At 39.9% G+C, this 12430-nt stretch overlaps 1 non-coding gene across 1 annotated transcript; it reads left to right on the top strand.

Moving 5' to 3' along the window:
- Window positions 1-8028: 8028 nt before the first annotated feature.
- Window positions 8029-8136, top strand: LOC148546334 (small nucleolar RNA R71). The gene has a single exon (XR_015900310.1). It is a non-coding gene; the product is annotated as a small nucleolar RNA R71 (small nucleolar RNA).
- Window positions 8137-12430: the final 4294 nt, after the last annotated feature.

Genomic DNA, 12430 nt, shown 5'->3' with positions numbered 1-12430 from the left:
GGGGAGAAAGAGGGGGGGAGAGAGAGAAGAGGAAGAGTGAGAGGGGAAGGAGAGAGAGAAAGGGAGAGAAGGAGAGAGAGAAAGGAGGGAGAGAGAGGGAGAGAAGAGGAGAAAGAGAGGAAGAGGGGAAGAAAAGAGAAAAAGGGAGAGAAGGGAGAGAGAGAGAAAGAGAGAGAGAGAGGAGGGGGAGAGGAAAGGTGAAGAGAGAGAGAGAGAGGAAGAAGGATAGGGGAGAGAGAGAGAGAGAGAGAGAGAGAGAGAGAAAGAGGGGAGGGAAGAAAGAGTGAAGGGGGAGAGAGAGAGAGAGAGAAAAGGAAAAGAGAGAGGAGGGAGAGAAGGGAGATAGAGAGAGGAGGAGAGAGAGAGGGAGAGAAGGAGAAAAAGAGTGGGAGAGAGAGAAAAGAGGGGGAGAGAGGGAGAGAAGAAGAGAGAGAGAGGGAGAAGGGAAGGAGAGAGAAAGGGAGAGAGAGAGGGAGGAAGAGAGAAAGAGAGAGAGAGAGAGAGAGAGGGAGAGGGGGAAAAAAAGAGAGAGAGAGGGGGGAGAAGTTAAAAGTTAAAAGTTAAAACTTATTTTAGCCTATAAACCAGTTTAAACTGGTTTTTTCTATTAAAACTGGTTTTATTTTTATGAATTGGTTTAAACTGGTGCACTATATTGTAAACTGGTTTAAAACCAATTTCTTATTTGACAAAGTAGTTTGGTTCAGTTTTTAAACCATTTAAATGGTTTAGTGCAGTTTCAATTCAGTTTATGAGAAAACTGAACCATGAACACCCCTAATAATATTATATGTACAACGCTATGTATATAGTATTAATTCAAGTAAGAAAACAAGTTAATATATTCTGCTAGAAATATTGTGAATGTAATTATGTTTTGACTGATGTTGTGGATTGAGATTGGTTAGAATTGTGGGAACTATAAAGATGGATATATGTCTAATTTTAGGGGAGGTGATGTCAATTTTTTTTAAAATAATCCAAAAGTTGAATGATTTGTGTAGTATATATGCTTATTAGTGTTAAGAATATATTCTCTTTGCAGATATGACGATAGATAGAAGAGGTAGATTGAGTGGGTCTCATGGTCATGGTGGAGAAGAGGGTTTTCACCGAATCCCCAAGGACTGCTCAATCATCGCCCTCTACCCCAACTATCTCGTTGACCCATGTGACATCACAGGTGGGTCCAACGGGCCAGCAGTTCATCATGGTCCCAAACCCGAACTACCTGCCTACTTCTGCTACACCCCTTATAAATCCAGCGATGGAGCCCGCGGTGAGTGATTCCTTTAATGCGTCCCAGCAGGATGCTCCTCCAACTCCACCCGTCGTTCGGCTGAAGATTTGGCCTGATGGCATGCTGGTGTGAGTACATACTATTTTAATATCATTTATCCACAGTCTATTTTGAATTTGTTAAGGTGTATGTGTTTCTATGTGTTTGTTAATATTAAGTTTTTTCATTGATAGGTTTGGACCAAACAACAATGCATGTACACAGGCGATTGGTGCACGAAATTGTGATCATCAATGGTGCCAACAACTTGGTACGCACAATTGTAATCTCAACTCTTTGTCACAACTCCGCACAACTAACCAGCAAGTGTACCGGGTCGTCCAAGTAATAAACCTTACGTGAGTAAGGGTCGATCCCACGGAGATTGTCGGCTTGAAGCAAGCTATGGTCATCTTGTAAATCTCAGTCAGGCGGATTCAAATGGTTATGGAGAATTGATAATTAAAAGATGAATAAAATATAAAGTAAGATAGAGATACTTATGTAATTCATTGGTGAGAATTTCAGATAAGCGTATGAAGATGCTTTGTTCCTTCTGAACCTCTGCTTTCCTATTGCCTTCATCCAATCATTCATACTCCTTTCCATGGCAAGCTTTATGTTGGGCATTACCGTTGTCAATGGCTACTTCCCGTCCTCTCAGTGAAAATGGTCCAAATGCGCTGTCACCGCACGGCTAATCATCTGTCGGTTCTCGATCATGTTGGAATAGGATCCATTGATCCTTTTGCGTCTGTCACTACGCCCAACACTCGCGAGTTTGAAGCTTGTCACAGTCATCCCTTCCTAGATCCTACTCAGAATACCACAGACAAGGTTTAGACTTTCCGGATCTCAGGAATGGCCACCAATGATTCTAGCCTATACCACGAAGGTTCTAATCTTAGATTAGAAACCCAAGAGAGTATACTCCAGCTGTCGTCCAATGACTACGTTGAACATCATGTAGATCGCTTTGTGGTTGTTAGGCACGCGACCTTGGCTAAGCGAGTAACGAAGATTGGGTGATTGTCACGGGTCACCCCTTCATTCTAACTTAACTGAATTAAGTACGAGAGTATATCTTGGAGAAGAAGTAGGCGTGAATCGAATAGAAAAACAATAATACTTTGCATTAATTCATGATGAACAGCCGAGCTCCACACCTTAATCTATGGTGTGTAGAAACTCCACCATTGAAAATACATAAGAACAAAAGGGTCTAGGCATGGCCGTGAGGCCAGCCTCAAACGTGAACATATAAGTTCCAAAGATGAAAAGTGTGTAAAGGTATCTAAAATACAATAGCAAAAGTTCCTATTTATAGCAAACTAGTAGCCTAGGGTTTACAGAAATAGGTAATTAATGCAGAAATCTTCTTCCGGGCCCACTTGGTGTGTGCTTGGGCTGAGCATTGAAGCTTTCATGTGTAGAGACTTTTCTTGGAGTTAAACGCCAGCTTTTGTACCAGTTTGGGCGTTTAACTCCAGCTTTTATGCCAGTTCTGGCGTTTTGACGCTAGAATTTTTATGCTGACTTGGAACATCGGTTTGAGCCATCAAATCTCAAGCAAAGTATGGACTATTATATATTTCTGAAAAGCCCAGGATGTCTAATTTTTAACGCAATTGAGAGCGCGCCGATTGGGCTTCTGTAGCTCCAGAAAATCTACTTCGAGTGCAGGGAGGTCAGAATCCAACAGCATCTGCAGTCCTTTTTCAGCCTCTGAATCAGATTTTTGCTTAGGTCCCTCAATTTCAGCCAGAAAATACCTGAAATCATAGAAAAATACACAAAATAATAGTAAAGTCCAGAAATGTGATTTTTATTTAAAAACTAATAAAAATATAATAAAAACTAACTAAAACATACTAAAAACTGCCTAAAAATAATGCCAAAAAGCGTATAAATTATCCGCTCATCACAACACTAAACTTAAATTGTTGCTTTTCCCCAAGCAACTGAAAATCAAATAGGATAAAAAGAAGAGAATATACAATGAATTCCAAAAACATCTATGAAGATCAGTCTTAATTAGATGAGTGGGGCTATTAGCTTTTTGCTTCTGAACAGTTTTGGCATCTCCTTTTATCCTTTGAAGTTCAGAATGATTGGCATCTATAGGAACTCAGAATCCAGATAGTGTTATTGATTTTTCTAGTTCAGTATGTTGATTCTTGAACACAGTTACTTTATGAGTCTTGGCCGTGACCCTAAGCATTTTGTTTTCAAGTATTACCACCGGATACATAAATGCCACAGACACATAACTGGGTGAACCTTTTCAGATTGTGACTCAGCTTTGCTAGAGTCCCCAATTAGAGGTGTCCAGAGCTCTTAAGCACACTCTTTTTGCTTTGGACCACGACTTTAACCGCTCAGTCTCAAAATTTTCACTTGACACCTTCACGCCACAAGCACATGGTTAGGGACAGCTTGGTTTAGCCGCTTAGGCCAGGATTTTATTCCTGAAGGCCCTCCTATCCACTGATGCTCAAAGCCTTGGATCCTTTTTATTACCCTTGCCTTTTGGTTTAAAGGGCTATTGGCTTTTTCTGCTTGATTTTTCTTTCTCCCTTTTTTTTTCTTCTTTTTTTTCACATATATTTTTTCAGCAAGCTTTTCACTGCTTTTTCTTGCTTCAAGAATCATTTTTATGATTTTTCAGATTATCAACAGCATTTCTCCTTTTTTCATCATTCTTTCAAGAGCCAACAATTTTAACATTCATAAACAATAAATTCAAAAAATGCACTGTTCAAGCATTCATTCAGAAAATAAAGAGTATTGCCACCACATCAAAATAATTAATTTGTTTTAAAAATTCAAAATTCATGTACTTCTTTTTCTTTTGCAATTAAAAATATTTTTCATTTAAGAAAGGTGATGGATTTATAGGACATTCATAGCTTTAAGGCATAGACACTTAGACACTAATGATCATGTAATAAAAACACAAACATAGATATAACATAAAGCATAATTTTCAAAAAACAGAAAATAAAGAACAAGGAAATTAAAGAACGGGTCCACCTTAATGATGGCGGCTAGTTCTTCTTCTTGAAGATCTTATGGAGTGCTTGAGCTCCTCAATGTCTCTTCCTTGCCTTTGTTGCTCCTCCCTCATGACTCTTTGGTCTTCTCTAATTTCATGGAGGAGGATAGAATGCTCTTGGTGCTCCACCCTTAGTTGTCCCATGTTGGAACTTAATTCTCCTAGGGAGGTGTTGATTTGCTCCCAATAGTTTTGTGGAGGAAAATGCATCCCTTGAGGTATCTCAGGGATTTCATGATGAGAAATTTCCTCATGCTCTTGTTGAGGTCCATGAGTGGGCTCTCTTGTTTACTCCATCCTTTTCTTAGTGATGGGCTTGTCCTCATCAATGAGGATGTCTTCCTCTATGTCAATTCCAGCCGAATTGCAGAGGTGACAAATGAGATGAGGGAATGCTAACCTTGCCAAAGTAGAGGACTTGTCTGCCACCTTGTAGAGTTCTTGGGATATAACCTCGTGAACTTCTATTTCCTCTCCAATCATGATGCTATGGATCATGATAGTCCGGTCTATAGTAACTTCAGACCGGTTGCTAGTAGGAATGATTGAGTGTTGGATGAATTCCAACCATCCCCTAACCACGGGCTTGAGGTCATGCCTTCTTAGTTGAACCGGCTTCCCTCTTGAATCTCTCTTCCATTGAGCGCCCTCTTCACAAATGTCTACGAGGACTTAGTCCAACCTTTGATCAAAGTTGGCCCTTCTAGTGTAAGGGCGTGCATCTTCTTGCATCATGGGCAAGTTGAATGCCAACCTTACATTTTTCGGACTGAAATCTAAGTATTTCCCCCGGACCATTGTAAGCCAATTCTTAGAGTCCGGGTTCACACTTTGATCATGGTTCTTGGTGATCTATGCATTGGCATAAAACTCTTGAACCATTAAGATTCCGACTTGTTGAATGGGGTTGGTTAGAACTTTCCAACCTCTTCTTCGAATCTCATGTCGGATCTCCGGATATTCACCCTTTTTGAGCTTGAAAGGGACCTCCGGGATCACTTTCTTCTTGGCTACAACTTCATAGAAGTGGTCTTGATGCACCCTTGAGATGAATCTCTCCATCTCCCATGAGTCGGAGGTGGAAGCTTTTGCCTTCTCTTTCCTCTTTCTAGAGGTTTCTCCGGCCTTTGGTGCCATAAATGGTTATGGAAAAATAAAAAGCAATGCTTTTACCACACCAAACTTAGAAGGGTTGCTCGTCCTCGAGTAAAAGAAGAAAGAAAAGAGTAGAAGAAGAAGAAATAGAGGAGATGGAGGGGGGGTTTGTGGTTCAGCCAAGGGGGATTAATAGTGTGTATGATGTGTGAAAATGAATGAGTGAAGATGGGTTTATATAGGAGTGGAGAGAGGGGTAGGGTTCGGCCATGTATGGGTAGGTTTGGGAGGGAAAGTGGTTTGAATTTGAATGGTGAGGTAGGTGGGGTTTTATGATGGATGGAGGTAGATTGGTGAAGGGATTATGGAGAAGACGGTAGGATTTGATAGGAGAGGGGTTTTTGGGGAAGAGTGTTATGGAAAGGTATGAAGAAGAGAGAGAGAGAGAGAGAGAGAGAGAGAGAGAGAGAGAGAGAGAGAGAGAGATGAGGTAGGTAAGGATCCTGTGGGATCCACAGATCCTGAGATGTCAAGGATTTCTCATCCCTGCACCATGTTGGCGTGTAAACGCCCCTTGCTTGCCAATCCCGGCGTTAAACGCCAGGTTGCTGCCTATTTCTGGCGTTTAACGCCAGCTCTGTGCCTATTTATAGCGTTAAACGCCAGTCTGGTGCCCATTTCTGGCGTTAAACGCCTAGAATGGTGCCAGACTGGGCGTTTAACGCCCATTCTGCTACCCTTACTGGCGTTTAAACACCAGTAAGCTTCTCCTCCAGGGTGTGCTATTTTTAATACTATTTTTCATTCTATTTTTGCTTTTTCAGTTATTTTTGTGACTTCACATGATCATCAACCTATAGAAAACATAAAATAACAATGAAAAATAAATAGATATAATAAAATTGGGTTGCCTCCCAACAAGCGCTTCTTTAATGTCAATAGCTTGACAGTGGGCTCTCATGGAGCCTTACAGATATTCAGATCATGATGATGGCCTCCCAATACCAAACTTAGAGTTTGAATGTGGGGGCTCTATTTGACTCTGCATTGAGAGAAGCTTTTCATGCTTCCTCTCCATGGTTACAGAGGGATATCCTTGAGCTTTAAACACAAGGGAGTCCTCATTCACTTGAAGGACCAATTCTCCTCTGTCAACATCAATCATAGCTTTTGCTGTGGCTAGGAAGGGTCTGCCAAGGATGATGGATTCATCCATACACTTCCCAGTGTCTAGGATTATGAAATCAACAGGGATGTAGTGGTTTTCAATCTTTACCAAGACATCCTCTACAAGTCCATAAGCCTGATTCCTTGAATTGTCTGCCATCTCTAGTGAGATTCTTGCAGCTTGTACCTCAAGGATCCCCAACTTCTCCATTACAGAGAGTGGCATGAGGTTTATACTTGACCCCAGATCACACAGAGCCTTCTCAAAGGTCATGGTGCCTATGGTACAAGGTATTGAGAACTTTCCAAGATCCTGTCTCTTTTGAGGTAATCTCTGCCTAGTCAAGTCGTCCAGTTCTTTAGTGTGCAAGGGGGGTTCATCCTCCCAAGTCTCATTACCAAATAACTTGGCATTTAACTTTATGATTGCTCCAAGGTACTTAGCAACTTGCTCTTCAGTAACATCTTCATCCTCTTCAGAGGAAGAATACTCATCAGAGCTGATGAATGGCAGAAGTAAATTCAATGAAATCTCTATGGTCTCAGTGTGAGCCTTAGATTCCCATGGTTCCTCATTAGGGAACTTCTTGGAGGCCAGTGGACGTCCATTGAGGTCTTCCTCAATGAAAATCACTGCCTTTCCCTCCTCTATGTATTCGGCCATGTGGGACGTGTTTATGGCGTTGCATTCTCTCTTTGGGTTCTCTTCTGTATTGGTTGGGAGAGTACTAGGAGGGAGTTCAGTATTTTTCTTACTTAGCTGACCCACTTGTGCCTCCAAATTTCTAATGGAGGACCTTGTTTCAGTCATGAAACTTTGAGTGGTTTTAATTAGATCAGAGACTACAGTTGCTAAGTCAGAGTGACTCTGTTTAGAATTCTCTGTCTGTTGTTGAGAAGATGATGGAAAAGGCTTGCTATTGCTAAACCTATTTCTTCCACCATTACTGTTGTTGAAGCCTTGTTGGGGCCTCTGTTGGTCCTTTCATGCGAGATTTGGATGATTTCTCCATGAAGGATTATAGGTATTTCCATAGGGTTCTCCCATGTAATTTACCTCTTCCATTGCTGGGTTCTCAGGATCATAAGCTTCTTCTTCAGATGAAGCTTCTTTGGTACTGCCTGTTGTTGCTTGCATTCCAGACAGAATCTGAGAAATCATATTGACTTGCTGAGTCAATATTTTGTTCTGAGCCAATATGGCATTTAGATTATCAATCTCAAGAACTCATTTCTTCTGATTTGTTCTATTATTCACAGGGTTTCTTTCAAAAGTGTACATGAATTGGTTATTTACAACCATCTCAATGAGTTCCTGAGCTTCTGCAGGCGTCTTCTTCAGATGAAGAGATCCTCCAGCAGAGCTGTCCAACGACATCTTGGACAGTTCAGACAGACCATCATAGAAGATACCTATGATGATCCATTCAGAAAGCATGTCAGAAGGACACCTTTTGATCAATTCCTTGTATCTTTCCCAAGCTTCATAGAGGGATTCACCTTCTTTCTGTCTGAAGGTTTGGACTTCCACTCTATGCTTACTCAATTTTTGAGGTAGAAAGAACTTTGCCAAGAAGGCATTGACTAGCTTTTTCCAAGAGTTCAGGCTTTCTTTAGGTTGTGAGTCCAACCATATCCTAACTCTGTCTCTTACAGCAAAAAGGAAGAGATTATTTTGAAAAAGATGTGATTGAGAAGATATGATTAAGAAGATATGATTGAAAATCAAATTAAAAAAGAAAGTTTTAAAATTAAAGTTGATTACTTGACTAACAAGAAATTAGAAGAAATGATTCTAGAATTTAAAATTTGATCCTTTCTTAATAGGCAAGTAACAACTTGAAAATTTTGAATTAAATCATTAATTGTAGCAAGGATTTTCGAAAATAAAAAAATGGAAAGAAATTGATTTTGAAAAATTATGAAAATTTGAAAAAGATTTGATTTAAAAACAAAATCTTCCCTCTTGTGCCATCCTGGCGTTAAACGCCCAGAATGGTATCCATTCTGGCGTTTAACGCCCAAAATGCTACCTTTTTGGGTGTTTAACGCCCAGCCAGGTTTTCCTTCCTTACTGGGCATTTTGAACGCCCAGCTTTTTCTATGTAATTCATCTGCTGTCTGTTCTGAATCTTCAATTCTCTGTATTATTGTCTTGAAAAGACATAATTTTGAAAATTTTTTGAATTTTTTTATGATGAGAAATAATCAAAATGCAACTAATCATGGAAAACTAAGATTAAATCAACAATGCATGCAAGACACCAAACTTAGAAGTTTTCATATTAGAGACACTAACAAATTGAAGATGCATATGAGAAACAACAAAAAACACAAAACAAGATAATTTAAAGATTAGAGCAAGGAAATCATCAAGAATAACTTGAAGATCAATGAAGAACATAATGCATGTAATTTTCAAAAATTAGAAGAATAAAGACATGCAATTGACACCAAACTTAAAATTAGACACTAGACTCAAACAAGAAACACAAAATCTTTTTTGTTTTTATGATTTTATAATTTTTTTTTGTATTTTTTTGAAAATTAGTTAAAAAAAAGAGAAAATAAGGAATTCAAAATTCTTAATGAGAATTCCAAGAATCATGCAATGTTAGTCTCAAACTCCGGTCCAGGAATTAGACATGACTTACTAGCTAGCCAAGCTTTCAATGAAAGCTTCGGTCCAAAACACTAGACATGGCCAATGGCCAGCCAAGTTTTAGCAGATCATTACTTTCAACAGCAAGATTGATAGAAATCAACAAGCTCTTGTGATGATAAGTTGAAACCTCGGTCCAAAAGATTAGACATGGCTTTACAGCCAGCCAAACTTCAACAGATCATCATGAAACTCTAGAATTCATTCTTAAAAACTCTAAAAAACATAATAGAAATTTTTTTTTGAAATTTTTCGAAAAATAAAAAGTAAAAACCATAAAATAAAATTACCTAATTTGAGCAACAAAATGAACCGTCAGTTGTCCAAACTCGAACAATCCCCGGCAATGGCGCCAAAAACTTGGTGCATGAAATTGTGATCATCAATGGCGCCAGCAACTTGGTACGCACAATTGTAATCTCAACTCTTTGTCATAACTCCGCACAACTAACCAGCAAGTGTACTGGGTCGTCCAAGTAATAAACCTTACGTGAGTAAGGGTCGATCCCACGGAGATTGTCAGCTTGAAGAAAGCTATGGTCATCTTGTAAATCTCAGTCAGGCGGATTCAAATGGTTATGGAGAATTGATAATTAAAAGATGAATAAAATATAAAGTAAGATAGAGATACTTATGTAATTCATTGGTGAGAATTTCAGATAAGCGTATGAAGATGCTTTGTTCCTTCTGAACCTCTGCTTTCCTATTGCCTTCATCCAATCATTCATACTCCTTTCCATGGCAAGCTTTATGTTGGGCATCACCGTTGTCAATGGCTACTTCCCGTCCTCTCAGTGAAAATGGTCCAAATGCGCTGTCACCGCACGGCTAATCATCTGTCGGTTCTCGATCATGTTGGAATAGGATCCATTGATCCTTTTGCGTCTGTCACTACGCCCAACACTCGCGAGTTTGAAGCTCGTCACAGTCATCCCTTCCCAGATCCTACTCGGAATACCACAGACAAGGTTTAGACTTTCCGGATCTCAGGAATGGCCACTAATGATTCTAGCCTATACCACGAAGGTTCTAATCTTAGATTAGAAACCCAAGAGAGTATACTCCAGCTGTCGTCCAATGACTACGTTGAACATCATGTAGATCGCTTTGTGGTTGTTAGGCACGCGACCTTGGCTAAGCTAGTAACGAAGATTGGGTGATTGTCACGGGTCACCCCTTCATTCTGACTTAACTGAATTAAGTACGAGAGTAAATCTTGGAGAAGACATAGGCGTGAATTGAATAGAAAAATAATAGTACTTTGTATTAATTCATGATGAACAGCCGAGCTCCACACCTTAATCTATGGTGTGTAGAAACTCCACCGTTGAAAATACATAAGAACAAAAAGGTCTAGGCATGGCCGTGAGGCCAGCCTCAAATGTGAACATATAAGTTCCAAAGATGAAAAGTGTGTAAAGGTATCTAAAATACAATAGCAAAATGTCTTATTTATAGCAAACTAGTAGCCTAGGGTTTACAGAAATAGGTAATTAATGCAGAAATCTTCTTTCGGGCCCACTTGGTGTGTTCTTGGGCTGAGTATTGAAGCTTTCACGTGTAGATACTTTTCTTGGAGTAAAACGCCAGCTTTTGTGCCAGTTTGGGCGTTTAACTCCAACTTTTATGCCAGTTCTAGCGTTTTGACGCCAGAATTTTTATACTGACTTGGAACACCGGTTTGGGCCATCAAATCTCGAGCAAAGTATAAACTATTATATATTGCGGGAAAGCCCAGGATGTCTACTTTCCAACACAATTGAGAGCGCGCCAATTGGGCTTCTGTAGCTCTAGAAAATCCACTTCGAGTGCAGAGAGGTCAGAATCCAGCAGCATCTGTAGTCCTTTTTCAGCCTCTGAATAAGATTTTTGCTCAGGTCCCTCAATTTCAGCCAGAAAATACCTGAAATCATAGAAAAATACACAAACTCATAGTAAAGTCCAGAAATATAATTTTTATTTAAAAACTAATAAAAATATAATAAAAACTAACTAAAACATACTAAAAACTGCCTAAAAACAATGCCAAAAAGCGTATAAATTATCCGCTCATCAGCGATCTCCGAGGTGATTAACTCTATGTATGATCACCCATATGGCCGAGCTACATGAAGATCCTTGTTGAGACTAGAGAGCGATGCTTTCAGAAGTAGGGGGTAAAAACCTAATATTATTGAATTAACTATATTTAAACTGTATTTTATTTTGACTAACTAACATTGTTGAATCACTTTGCAGAGTTGAAATTCATATAGGATACAGAACATAATCTCATGATCAGGAAGATCTACAACCACCGGGTAGCTAAACAACTTCAGCAGATGTTGAGCGACATTTGTCAGGGGCGTGACCACCTAACAACCTAGATCTGTCCATCTATCAAGAAGGAACTGGAGGCCTATTTTAGAAAGGATGAGGGGTTCAAGTGTCGCCGTCTGACGAACATCGCTAACAGGGCTTCGCCGAGGTCGTCGAAGTATACGGGTGGGTCGGCGACCTTCATAAAGACGAAGAGCAGACTAGTAAGTAGTTTGGTAATGTTTGTTAATAGTTACTTGAATTATTTGTTTGTTGATTTATTTTATTGGTTGATTTGAATATGTGTAGTCCAAGTCATTGGATCGTGAGGTGACACTAGTAGAGACCTTCAAGTATACCTATACCTTAAAGGCCAACAAGGAGATATTTGCTGACGAGTGGTCTGCCGCCCATTATGTAAGATTCAATTAATTCTAAGTTTCAAATTTATTTGACATAAAGTCAATTAATTGTTATCCTAATTACAACATGTGTGACACGGGGGGATTAGATATAGAGATTGGAGGTCACAACCCAGAAATCTCAGCCGCCTAGTGGGAAAGATGAAGCCGACTCTGAGACTTCAGTGGTAAATCCTGATAGAGTTTGGCGTGAGACTACCTCTGAACCTCCCAAAGAATTGCCGCTTCGGGTTAGGTTCGTTCTTCACCAGTGGCCTCCGCTCCTTTGCAATGGCAACTTCCTCTCCCTCTGCTTTTGACACCAGCACTGCCGATCTCCAGGAAGTTGTCGACTTGAGGGAGGAGGTGCAGAAGGTGACACAGAAGCTTCACCAACAAACAAAGCAGTCTGATCAAACCTGATGGAGAAGCTAGAGTAGCTTGATCGTTTCCGAGAGCATATAGAGGTGTAC

The sequence above is a fragment of the Arachis ipaensis genome, chromosome B9 (assembly GCF_059453495.1).
Source record: "Arachis ipaensis isolate K30076 ecotype BB chromosome B9, ASM5945349v1, whole genome shotgun sequence".
NCBI lineage: Eukaryota > Viridiplantae > Streptophyta > Magnoliopsida > Fabales > Fabaceae > Arachis > Arachis ipaensis.
Note: the sequence above shows the minus strand (reverse complement) of the source record. Positions and strands in the feature narration are given on the sequence as shown.